Source organism: Schistocerca gregaria, chromosome 3, assembly GCF_023897955.1.
Source record: "Schistocerca gregaria isolate iqSchGreg1 chromosome 3, iqSchGreg1.2, whole genome shotgun sequence".
In the NCBI taxonomy this organism is placed as follows: domain Eukaryota; kingdom Metazoa; phylum Arthropoda; class Insecta; order Orthoptera; family Acrididae; genus Schistocerca; species Schistocerca gregaria.
Genome location: NC_064922.1, coordinates 110,304,398 through 110,317,404, shown reverse-complemented (window position 1 = coordinate 110,317,404; position 13,007 = coordinate 110,304,398). Strand labels below are relative to the sequence as shown.

Below are 13,007 nucleotides of genomic sequence, written 5' to 3'. Positions count from 1 at the left end.
TTTTTATCTTTTTTTTATTTATGTAGGTATCAATGTGCGAACAGTCATAGTTAATGAAGCCTGGAAAACCTAAACGAGAAAGAAGACACCATCGAAGATATTAAACGTAAATAACATGAAAAGAAAGCTATCACGTCGTAGTTAGGCTTCCCAGCGACTGCGCCCACTGATAAAAGTTGTTCAATATATGCTCGTTTGCAGTTCGTTCTGACCTCATCTGCCGCTGCCTGGAACATTCCAGCTGCGCGGCGGGCTGTGAAAGGCACTCCATAGGTAGTTTGCAAAGCATTGGCGATATCTGGTATGCCCGGAAATAGCATGATGTCTTTCTTGGAAATAGAGCCAGAAGTCAAGGAAATTCTTGTGTCCGTCACGACAGAGGTAATGGACCGCATGTCCACGTATCCAGGTGACGGAGTTGGTTCGAGTCTTGGGGTAAAATGTCTCATCCGGAAATAATAACGTGCGCGCAGATATATGCTCCGGCCTAACTCGCATGAGATAAACCAGCATCTGCCGCACTAGGTGCCAAACCGGTTCCGCCTCTCCACAGCTGATGCGGTGCTCGTCAGAATCTACTGTGTTACAACTCTCACAATTGGGAGATTCTGCCATGTGGATATTGTAGAGACGTTCTTACGTCACCAGCTTCCCATCAACTACTACGTACCATTGGGAAACAACGTCGGAATCAAGCATGGCATCGTGTACAGTCTTCCACACCACGCACCACCGTACGTCAGGATATTTTAGTTCGACCACATTTAGGGGGCGGCGTTGCAGCATGTCGTGATATAGGCGTCGAGTCGTGGCCATTTGTGGTGTCGTGAGCGCTACACTGCAATAACTTTGTTCTAAATAGAAACGTCCTATATAAAAGAGGGGTGCTGGGATGTCCTGTAGTGGCACCGGCGCTCTTAGTGAAGCAGGTCGTAGCGCCATCAGAAGCAGACTCGTGAGGCTCGTGGGACAACGGCGCAGCAGACATAAATGTGAACTAACGTAGAGGGCAATGGCCCTATCATGGACGTTGACTAGGCCGAGACCACCTTTTCCCTTGGGGAGGGTAAGAGATACGTATCTGATCTTCAGTAACATACCAGCGGTGACGAAGTATCCCAGCGCTGCCATAATGCTACGACCCAAGGGTTTCGGAATGGGTAGCGTTTGGGCGACATGCGGTATGCGGGATGCAAGGTATACATTGGCATAATACGCCCGCTGAACAGTGTTCAGGGATCGCAAGCGCTGATTTGCAATTCCGGCCCTAATTTGGTGAAGAAGGCGTCGATAATTGAGCGTCGTCGCGCGTCGCATGTCGTTCATGAACTCTTAAGCCCAAGAAGCGGACAGTATCACTGAAGCGTAAGGGAGCAATGTGTTCCTGCGGTAGCCCAATCCCGATGCTCAAGGCGACAGACTTGTCAACGTTGATTTGGCTACCAGAAGCTGTACCGTAGGTTGCAATCCAGTCCAACGCCGCGGCCATATCGTCAGCTCCTCGTATGACGATCATCAAATCATCCGCCTATGCTGTGCATCGATAGATGGAGCCGCCGAACGGTATCCCAGTGAGCCTGTCTCGGAGACCACACAACAAAGGTTCTAAGGTCAATGCAAATAACAACGTTGATAATGGACATCCTTGTCGTACTGATCGGCGGATAGGCATAGGTGCCATCAGTCTTCCATTAACAAGAACTCGATAAGTAGCCCCATGCAGAAGGCGTGTCAACACTGTGATAAAGGGGTCGTGGCCCACAGGGTCAAAAGCCTGGCTAAAGTCGATAGACGCCAGGGCTGCCGGCAAACGTCTCACCCGTGCATGGGAGATGAGATCTCTGTAACGACATAACGCAGTTCTGATGTTGTTGGGTCCTCCTAAGGACATCTGATCGCTGGACAGGACGTGAAATAGTGTGCCCCGAAGACGTCCTGATAGCAGCCTCGAAAAGATCTTGAAGTCGCTGTTCAATAACGTTAAGGGACGATAATCGCGGACATGATTCCGTCCCTTCGGCTTATGGATGGGAACAATCAGTCCTTCCATGAACGATGCAGGCAACGGTATACCCGGGGACATCAATTCCTGACAAATTGCAACCCATCACGGTACCAACAGTTGTTTAAATACTCGATAGAACTCTAATGGTAATCCATCGATTCCTGGTGATTTATGGGGAGTACCTTTACCAATGGCGTCGAGCACTTCCTCTTCTGTCACTTCTCCCAGTAAAATCGGTACCATGTCTGGTGGAACTGTACCGTGGACATGTGCTGTAACGGTGTCTGCCGTCGCCATATCAGGGAGCACTGCTGAATAAAGTTGAGCGTAATGCCCATAGAAGGCTTCTGCTATATCTGCTTGTTCTGCCACGTGTCGTCCGTCGTCCGTTATGTCGGTCACCAGTGCCCTACGGCGCCTCCTGCGTTCTAGGAGCACGTGGTGCATAGATGGCCTTTCTGATTGTATCATGTCTGGAGCACGCGACCGTATAACAGCGCCTTGTGAATGTTGGCGTGCTAAGGAGACGAGCTGCGCTTTTGCGCGATTGACGATGATCTGCCGGTCAAGTGAGGGCTCCATAGCAAGACATTCCCGCAGGATGGTGTAATAAAAGTTTTCCGTGCTCCTCCTCCATGCCGCCGCTTCCCGGCCGTAAGCCATGAAGGTGCGCCTAAGAGCAGGCTTCGCACATTCAATCCACCAACTGAGGGTCGATCGGTAACGACCACGACGCTGTAAGGACGCGTTCCACGACTCTTCGATAGCACCTTTACATGCCGGCTCGTCCAAATGGGCGACGTTCAGTTTCCAGGGGGGCCTACTGCGCCACACACATGCAGGTTGGAGGGCAATGGTGCAAATACAGGCTGTGTGGTCGGTGAATGCAGTGGGCCAGAGCTCTGCTCCTCTCGTCGCCATCGAAAGGGTGCTTGTGACGTAAATCCTGTCTAACCGACTTGATGAATGACTTGTATAATGGGTGTATCCAGGAGCTGGGCCATGGATGTGGCGCCAAGTGTCAATCAGGTGGAGGTCACGCACTAGCATTTCCAACTCCGCACAGGGGACGTGATGTGGCTGCTGATCAGACGGTGATAATGTACAGTTAAAATCTCCTCCGATCACCATATCGTCTAGGCGGCCCATAAATAGACGAGTAATATCTTCCGAAAAATAGCGGGCCCGATCTCTCCGTCTCCCTGATCCTGAAGGGGCATATACATTAATGAATCGTACACCGTTGACAGTTACCGCCATGGCTCTTGCACTCGGTAAGTACAGTACGTCCGTAGCCGTCAGACCGTCTCGTAGCAGAACAGCTATACCACAATCGGTAGAAGAGGCGTGGGAGATGTGGGCGGTATATCCGTAGAAGTCAGGGAAACTAGCGACACATACTTCCTGTAAGAGGGCCACGTCGACGTCCGCCGCATTAAGCATGCGTTGTAGCATTGTCAGTTTGTGTGGTGCCCTTATCGCGTTGATATTGATTGTGGCAAGGCGAAATGTGTGCTGCCTAGCCTCTTCACCTAGGGTAGACGCCATAGCAATCAAAGCTAACCGCGAGAGATGCCGGACCCACCAAAACAGTTACAAATTAAGAGTCTTTCATGCTAGGAGTGGCATCCCCAATGCCACCCCCTCCCCTGTCACCCGTGCCCTCTTCAGGAAGTTCTTCAACATCGTCCGACCACAGTGGCTGCAACACCATGCTGTGTAGCTGATCGGCACCTAAATCTCCCTCACGTACGTCGTCTTTGGTAGGGGTAGGCGCAGCGCCATCCATCGACGCGACTTGCTGCATCTGTGGTGCAAGAAGTAACTTGGCACTCGTGGTACGGGAAAGTGAACCGTCTACACCACTTAGATCCTCAGCAGGCGCAGAATCCATGCCGTCTGATGAGATGTCACCTTCTTGACCGGCCGTGTGTAGGAGGTAATCGTCAGAAGGGGTCCGCCGACGTCGTTTCCGTCGTCGAGGTGAACGTTGCTTTCGAACGTGAACATCCGTATCCGAATGTGGGAGGCAATCCAGAGTCTTATCACCTTCCGCTAGGAAAGCCGCGGTTGGGACAATGTTCGCGTCCACGTCCATCGCGTTCTGAATGTTACGTTGCGTCTGGAGTCCGTGGGACTGATGCTGCTGTTGTTGCTGTGGAGGGGGCGACATATGGGTTGGCATCGGGGGTCCTTCCTCTTCCTCCCTTGGTACTTCTGGCGTCGATGGGTGTGTGTGGTCGCCCGTTCCGTCCTCAACTATGGTGCGCATCGTCGTCTTAGCGTACGTGAGGGGCAGCATTGTCGTCCCCGTCGGGGAAACGGAGGCTCCCACTGGTATCTGCGCAATTCGACGTTGTAAGCAGCTCGATCGAACATGGCCTTCCTGCCCACATCCGGAACAGGTACGTGGCTGACCGTCGTACATGATGATTGCACGACAGCCACCGATGTTCAAATAGGACGGTACATGTTTCTTGAGCTCAAGTTTAATTTGGCGCACACCATTATAGACCTTATACGTCGAAAAAGTTTGCCACTTTTCTGCAACGTGGCTGATAACATTGCCATATGGTCGGAAGGCGTCCTTGACAACTTCCTCTGGAACCTCGAAGGGGAGCTCAAAAACCCTCACAGTCCTTAGGCCCATGCCTGCATGATCCACCGTCACTGCACCGATATGCCCGTCAGAATGTTTGAATCTGAGAGAGTTCGAGTATTTTGACACCACTGTCGCGCAGACCTCTGCACTGGTCATTTTAACGTAAACCACGCTCGCCGTTATAGAAAAATGTATTCCGACGACGGTCGCCGTATCTAAACGTAGATCGTCGCGTATGAACTGTTCTATTTCATAGGCTCGAGGACGCGCGTGATCTGGTTGGAAAGTAATTTTGATCGTATCGTGGCGCCATGTGTGTGCCATAGTCGCACTGAACTTGGACCTAATACAACTCGCGTCGCGAGAAGGTAAACACAAGCAAGCGCTCACGGTCGCGCACGGCGGGGCGCAGCGGACGTCCTCGCCCCACCGCAGCCGAAAGCAGACGAGAAGGTTTCAAGGGATTTTTTTAACAATTACTTCCCTATGACTTCTTTGTCAGATGCCTCATTCGGGGGTAAAGACATACTGAAAAATCACTTCGTTTGTCTGTGACAGCAAATTCAAACGTATTGTATATTCCCATTTGTTTATGACGTATTAAAAAGGTTGCGTTCAGTCACCTTGCACTTGGTGAATATCTCCTGGTAATGAAGAGGAAAGTTCTTCAGCTTGCACTCCCATAACTGTCTAAGAGAAGAGACTTATTACAACTGAAGGAGGTTAAAGGTTAACGGCGAATCGACATTAAGAATGAAACTCTTGTTCGATTGGACAAGGAAGGGGAAAGGCATCAGTGGTGAACAATCGCCTGAAACGAGCTAGGAAAATCATATCTCCCTGTTCCCATACATTGTGTGACATGAAAGAAGCGTTTCAGAATGGACCGAAAAGTGGTTACCGATACATGGAAGAAAAATGTATTGTCAGAAGTGGGATTCGAACCCACGCCCACAGAAGTGGACTGCGACCTGAACGCAGCGCCTTAGACCGCTCGGCCATCCTGACATGAAGCCAATGTCTGTCAAGCTATATTGAGATCGCCGCCACCTCAGTTTACGCAGCACTTTCTCTTGCTTGTGGGCGGCTGCAGGGTGGGGTTGGGGGTTAGGCAAGAGGCAGCGCCGCTGTGGGCAAGATCTGTGTTTGGCCTCTTCTTCAAAAATAGCACCAGATTTTGTTGCTATTTTGAAAGAAAGGTTTGACGTGATTTAAACATAATGCAAATTTGACGATACTGGGACTATACAAAAAATACTCATTGGGATGAAATGTAGAATATGTATGATTCTTATTAAACACTAAGTGTACCTTCATAAATGGCATCGATTCGTGCTCGACAGTATACAGAACCAATATGTTCCATAAACGTCGGGCTTTAAAATGCGATTATGCAGGAGGTCATATTTACAGGCGGCTATTGATTACAGAGACAGGAGGTCAACTGTTTTGCATAGCTCTCTGCCTAGCGACCATTTACATACCTATCGCAAGAATTGGCGTACTGTAACTATCTTACAGTACAAGTCAATATTTGAACATTACACACTCTCTCCAGCCCAAGCAAATTGAGGAAGTCCATTTATTCTTCTGCGTTACGTGTGGTCTAGGGTAGACATTTGGCGACTCCTAAGAATATCCCGAAAAACCACTATTCAAGGGTACGAAAAAGACCAGTTATAGGGATGGTGTGAGCAGTCTAACTAGCACAGTGTGGGAAGGGACTTTAAAAAACTTGGGTACAGTGGTCGAACTGTTCCTCATAAGCCACACATTTGTGCAATCACGGTAAGCGGCGCTTGAGGTGGTGCAAAAAGCGACGTCGCTGGACAGCGGCTGACGTAGGAGACGAGTGATTTAAAGTGATGAACCGCGCTATAACCTTTGACAATCAGACGAAAGAGTGTGGGTTTGGCAAATGCCTGGGGAACGTCAACTCCGCCCCCTATCATGTTTAGTGCCAACAACGAAGTACAGAGGAGTTGGTGTTGAGGTATGGGGATGTTTTTCGTGCTAAGTGTGTGGTCCCAGCATTGGACTTATGAAAACGCTAAATGGGGAAGTACAAGAACACATTTGACAGCATCGTGTACTGAGTACAGTAGAAGAACAGTTCGGAGATGTTGATTGTTTCTGTCAGCTTGACAATATACTCTGTCATAAAGCAGCATCTGTCAGACAACGGTCTGTAGGCAGCAACGATTCTGAAATGGACTGGGCTAACGAGAGTCTAGACCCGAAGCAACAGTATAACTTAGGAATGAATTGGAAAGTCGACTTCGCTGCGGACTACCATCACTGCCATCTCTGTTTTCGGCTCTTTTGAAAAAGATTGGGTCGTCATTCCACCACAGACATTCAAGTACCTCACTGTAAGTGTCTTCAGGTGACCTTAAATCTTCGTAAAGGCGAATTATTGGCCCACGACATGTTAAAGTCAACTAATAGGTGTCCGGATGCTTTTGGTCAGGTACTGTACATCAGATCTTACTGCTGTCTGTGCTTTGTAGCGCTGAACATGAATTTGTAGTTCGCCATACAAAAAAGTTGCCTGATATCGAAAAAAAGGGAAAAACACAAAAGAAAGTTAAAATCGCATTTCTGATCGATCTTCAGTTTATAGCTCAAAGATAGGCAATTACCATTGAAAAACACCCAGAACAAAAGTAAAGAATACAGGATATTCCAGAAGAAACTGTCAGTATTCAGGGATCGGACAGGAACGATCAGTCGATGATTGTACAGTAAAAGTGGACTCTTAAAGTGCATGCTTCAAGAACTATGAGCACTTGTTCGGTAGAACAGATGTGTTTCATAGCACTAAAGGTGAACGTGTGCTCATAGCTCTTAAGGTATGCACTTTAGAGCCCATGTTTACTGGACAGTTTTTCCATATTACATGCAGTAGATTTGTTTCACTGCATAGAAGATGAAGAAGTGCTCATAGTTCTAAAGGTATAGTCAGTGTTTACTAGACATTTTTGCTTCGAATGATCGTTCTTGTCATACCCCTGAATATTGACCTTTCCTCCTGGGGCACCATGCATAAAATTTCTTAAAAATTACTTTCCTGTGAATTTTTTTGTCAGGTGACTCATTCGTGTGTAAATCACGTCGTTTGTCTGTGACAGCCCACTGAAGCACATTAACCCATAAATACAAAACCTCACGCTTCCACAACAAAATCAAATTTATTATTATCAAGTTCAACGAATAAGTCTCAGTTTATTTCTAGTTCAGTAAGTGCTTAAGCTGGTCGTAGATGATATATTCTAAGGTCGTGTACACCACGAGAAGAATAAACACGGAGGGGTAGTCAGATAGTGCTGTGGCAATGTACTTTTGGATAATTATTTTGAGAAGACCCTGTTTCCAGGTCACTGAGCAAACGCTTCCGGTTAAGGAGTGGTGAAGATAACTGTTGTTATGTCTCATTCAAATCTATTGTAAATTCCCATTTATTTTTGACGTATTAGAAAAGTTGCGTACAGTTACTTTGAACTTTTTGGATAGTTCCTGGTTATGATTAGAAAAGTTCTTCAACTTGCACTCACATGACGATCTAAAAAAAAGAGTTATTACAAGTGAAGGAGTAAAGTTTAACGGTGAATCGACATTAGGAATGGAACTCTTTGTTCCACTGGACAAGTAAGAGGGATAGTACCATCCAAGACCTGCTTAAACCATCTATCGTGGTCAACATTCGCTTCAAATGAGCTTGAAAAAACACAGAAAATCATACCTCACTGTTACCATGCATTGCGTGAAATTAACGAAGCGTTTCAGAATAGACCAAAGAGCGATTACCGATAGATGAAAGAAAAATGTATTGTCAGAAGTGGGATTCGAACCCACGCCCACAGAAGTGGACTGCGACCTGAACGCAGCGCCTTAGACCGCTCGGCCATCCTGACATGAATCCCAAGCGAGTCAACCTATGTTGAGATTATCGCGACCTCAGTTTACGTAGCACTTTCTCTCGCTTGTGGGCGGCCGCAGGGTGATGTGTCGGTGTGGGGTGGGGGCTAAGCAAGAGGCAGGGCCGATGAGGGCAAGGTCTGGGCCCAAGGCAAGATCTGTGTTTGGCTTCTTCTTCAAAAAATAGCACCAGATTTTACTGCTATTTTGAAAGAAAGGTTTGACATGTTTTAAATATAATGCAAATTCGAGGATATTTGAACTAAAAAAAATTCTCATTGGGATGAAATGTAGAATACATACTATTCTTATTAAACACCAAGCGTATCTTCATAAAAGGCATCGAGCCGTGCTCGATAGTGTACAGAACCAATATGTTCCAAAAAACGTCGGTCGTGAAAGTGCGGTTTTGCAGAAGGTCATAGGGACTGATGACCCCGTAGTTTTGTCCCTTCATTCCCCAAAACCAACAAATAACCAAATGGTCATATTTTCAGGGGGCTATTGATCACAGAGATAAGGCTTAACTGTTTTCGATAGTGCTCTGCCTAGCGACTATTTACATACCTATTGGAAGAATTGGCATACTGTAACTAGCTTACAGCGCAGCTCAAAATATAGACATTACACATTTTCTCCAACCCAGGCAAATTGAGAAAGTCGGTTTGTTCTTCTGCGTTAGATGTGTTCTAGGGTAGACCTTAGGCGGCTTATAAAAGCACCATTTGTTAATAGGCGATTCCTGATAAAACCCCGAAAAACCATTTTTCTGGGTACGAAAAAAAATACCAGTTGTGGAAATGGCCACTTCTGTAATTTCTGTTCACGACAAATCGTGGAAAATTTTACCATATTTTCTTAAGATGATATTTTCGGGAAACTTCGCTAACTTTTTTGATATAATTATCCGTTACCAATACCGTAATATCCGGTGTGAGACGTAACTGTAGTTTTAACTGTCATTGTGGACACGTGACAAGGGTTCTAGAGTAATTTCAGGGTTTCTGAGGTGATCAAACTGTTATTCATCAGAATTTTTTCACCAGTAAAACTTTATGACGCACTGTCTCTGTATAACGCCTATACAAATGTACCCTAAGTAGTACTGCAATAGTAAAACAGGGCAAAATCTTAACATGCCTAAAAAGAACGTAAAATTACATATAGCTAGAAACACTGCAGATTTAGTAAAATATTTGTAATCACATTTTTGCCCTTTTATGATACAAATAATAAGCCGAGTATTATCGATGAATTGCAATCGGTGAGCAAAATATTGAGAAAGAGGCAAAGCAAAATATTTTATGTTAACCTTATCTTATGCGCACTTTTTTGTTTTTTTTTATCTACGTCAAAGTAAATAAACGTGTTGGTGTATATAAATAAACTGTCAAAACTTTCCTGAGCTATAAACTCGTTTTATATATGCTGCATACGCTTCTGCAGCAAGGTAAAGCAGGAAAGCAGCGGAAAAAGGCTGCAGCCAGAGCACAAAAGGGCGAATATGTTCCTCTTGAAAATACTCTGACAAAAAGTGGCAGCAGCTGCCTGAGTCCTCATACTGCCTTCCTCACCAGAAAATTTTGGCATGCAAATACAGTATATTTTGCGCTTTTTTGTGCTGAAAGACAACAGTAGAGAGTCAGTGCGGTGGAAGAGCGAGGAGGCAGTGCCAAATGGGGATAGAAAGCGAGCGGAGACCTTGATGGGCGGGAGAGAGAGAGAGTGGCAGCGAAAAAGAAAGGGAGATGAAATAAAGACAAAGAGAGAGGAGACAGTGATGGTCAGTGAAAGACAGTGGCAGTAAAACAGAAAAAGATATGCGTGGGAACAGGAGCAGCGGGAGGAAAAGAGAGAGGACACAGTAGAAATGAGAAAGGAATGAGTGGCCACCATACATAGGATTGGGGAGGGGGTCGGGTTCTGGATCTTCCCAGATCGGCCAACTTTAACATCTAGGTATAGAGGAGGGTGCATGTTCGGATCGAAATTTAAAGCACGTGATTATAGGAGAAAATATAACCCCTCTTACCCCCCACTCATAGAACTTTTTTGCTGCCGAGGTATGGTGGAGACAGTGGCAGTGGCAAAGGAAAAAAAAGTGGCAGTGTAAGCGAGAGAGGAGACTGTGGCGCTGGGATACACTATAAATCTGTGGGAGGAAAATGAGACAGCAGGAGAGAGACATACACAGAGGTAGTGAGAGGCAAATGCTGAGTATGAAGGCTTCTGTGTTCTGTGTTAAAAGACGGTGAATTTATTTGCATGCCGAAATTTTGCATAGCTGATCAGAGACAGTTTTTAACACGGGCCCGAGTGCTACAGTTTTTAACACGAGGCCGAGTGCTACAAGACCATCCTGCCTCAGCTACAGTCATAGGAAGAACGAAAAAGATGCGCATAGCTACACATACATTGAGAAACAATCTCCAAATTTTAAGCTCGTGTATCTTTTTCAGGAATTGTAATGGTCCCAAAGAAATATATTCAAACTTCCGGGCAGATTAAAACCGCGCGCCGGACTGAGACTCGAAGTCGGGACCTTTGCCCTTAGCGGGCAAGCGCTCTACCGACTTTCTTTTTTTTTTTTCTTTAATCACATTTTCTTTCGTAATTGATCGTTGTATTTGTTCGGGGCGGACGTCCTATGACACTTGTAGAAGTTCATCATTGATACATCAACTCAGTTTTTTTATTACAGAGGGCCTGCTAACCCTCTGACTGAACACGCTTTAAAAAAAAAAAAAGTTTATTTAAGAAACAATGTTACACATCCCAAACACATACTAAGTACATGTACTAACCATGCACCCATGTTATACATGAAATGATTTAAAGAAAAACAGTTTGATCATTCCAGTTATGCTGATGTTAAAGAAATACAACAGAAGATTGTGTTACTGACGAAATTACCAAAAACCCCAACTGAGCACGATTTACAACCTTCCTCACAGCTTCAATTCTGCCAGTACCTCGTCTCCTCTGGAACTTCAGAAGAGCTTCTGTGAAGTTTGAAAGGTAGGAGATGAGGTACTGACAGAATTAAGCCTCTGAGGAGAGCTTGTGAATCGTACGTGGGTAGCCCAGTCGGTAGAGCACTTCCCTGCGAAAGGCAAAGGTCCCGAGTTCGAGTCTCCGTCCGGCGTGCAGTTTTAATCTGCCAGGAAGTTTCAGATCAGCGCACACTCCGCTGCAGAGTGAAAGTCCCAGTCGGGAATATATCAAAATTTGAAGAATGCGTTATATTCAAATTTTTAATTTCTTCTCTTAAAAATGAAAGGACCAAACACACAATCTTCCATCAAACCGCATCAGACGTTAACTTTGGGAGGGTCACGTTGATGCTGAATAACTTCGTGTGAATGCACTGCCCCCCCCCCCCCCCCAAATCCGACAGTTATGGCGATTAACGAGTCCACTGACGTGAAATGTAGCCTAATCAGAAAAGAGTTGTTCTACAGTGCACTGCATTCACGCCTGAACTGAACTGAGGGAACAGAGGAAAAAAAAACAGCACTGATGCCGTCTCGAGATCAAGCAGACCTGCCAACGGCAGGGGAGCCAAACGTCGAGAGTTGATGAATCAAACAACACAAACGAGAATAGTGTATGTCACTTTGCCGGCCATTGTGACCTAGCCGTTCCAGGCGCTACAGTCCAGAACCGCGCGACCGCAACGGTCGCAAGCTCGGGCATGGATGTGTGTGAGTTATTAGGTTAGTTAGGTTTAAGTAGTTCTAAGCTCTAGGGGACTGATGACCTCAGAAGTTAAGTCTCATAGTGCTCAGAGCCATTTGAACCATTTTGTATGTCATTTTATACAGATTCTAGGACACATTAAAACTAGGGAGTTCTTTTTCAAACACGCTGTACATAAGAAACCGAACCACGGCATTGTTCACGTACGTAAAGCGTCACCATATGGGCACCTTGTATTTACTACCAAGAAAACTGCCGAAACGCCAGGATATTGACTTCTGACTTACGTCTCTGGCCTGACATTAAGACGCTAAACTTTGGCGACGGGTAAAGGTCAAACTATGTATTTCACAGCTTTAATCATGATCTTGAGATACGGTCAATCCATAGCATCTGGGGTGGCGTCCATGTAGCTGGCGTTACGCTAGGTAGGAAGATGAGTAAATGACAATTTCGCTGGGATTTTGTCAGAAGTTCTGTAGATGTTATAATGTGAGTTTTAATTTGATCACAGACAAATTTTCAATTACATTTAGTAATTTTAGTTTGTTCTGTTGTTAAATCACTATAACTTCACCCACACGAACGGCAATCCCGATACTGTCAACCAAACGGAGATAAAAAGCACCGGAAGCTGAAGGTTAAAAACTTGAAACGCTTCGTACGATATTAATAAAATGATTTCGGACTGGTTACGGATTTCAGTTTGTTATAGCTTTTAAACAGTCGCAGTAGGCGTACCATGAGAATGGCCACCTCGAAAGCGTAAAAGCACACTTACAC

General features: G+C 45.8%; 1 protein-coding gene and 2 non-coding genes across 3 annotated transcripts in view; 1 reads left to right on the top strand and 2 right to left on the bottom strand.

The window, feature by feature from the left end:
* The window catches only part of LOC126355271 (gamma-glutamyl hydrolase B-like), a 126,578-nt gene that overhangs the window by 19,623 nt on the left and 93,948 nt on the right, over nucleotides 1-13,007 (top strand). The gene's annotated exons all lie outside the window — the stretch shown is intronic.
* Trnal-cag (transfer RNA leucine (anticodon CAG)) lies at nucleotides 5,532-5,615 on the bottom strand. Its single transcript has one exon. It is a non-coding gene; the product is annotated as a tRNA-Leu (tRNA).
* Nucleotides 8,438-8,521, bottom strand: Trnal-cag (transfer RNA leucine (anticodon CAG)). The gene has a single exon. It is a non-coding gene; the product is annotated as a tRNA-Leu (tRNA).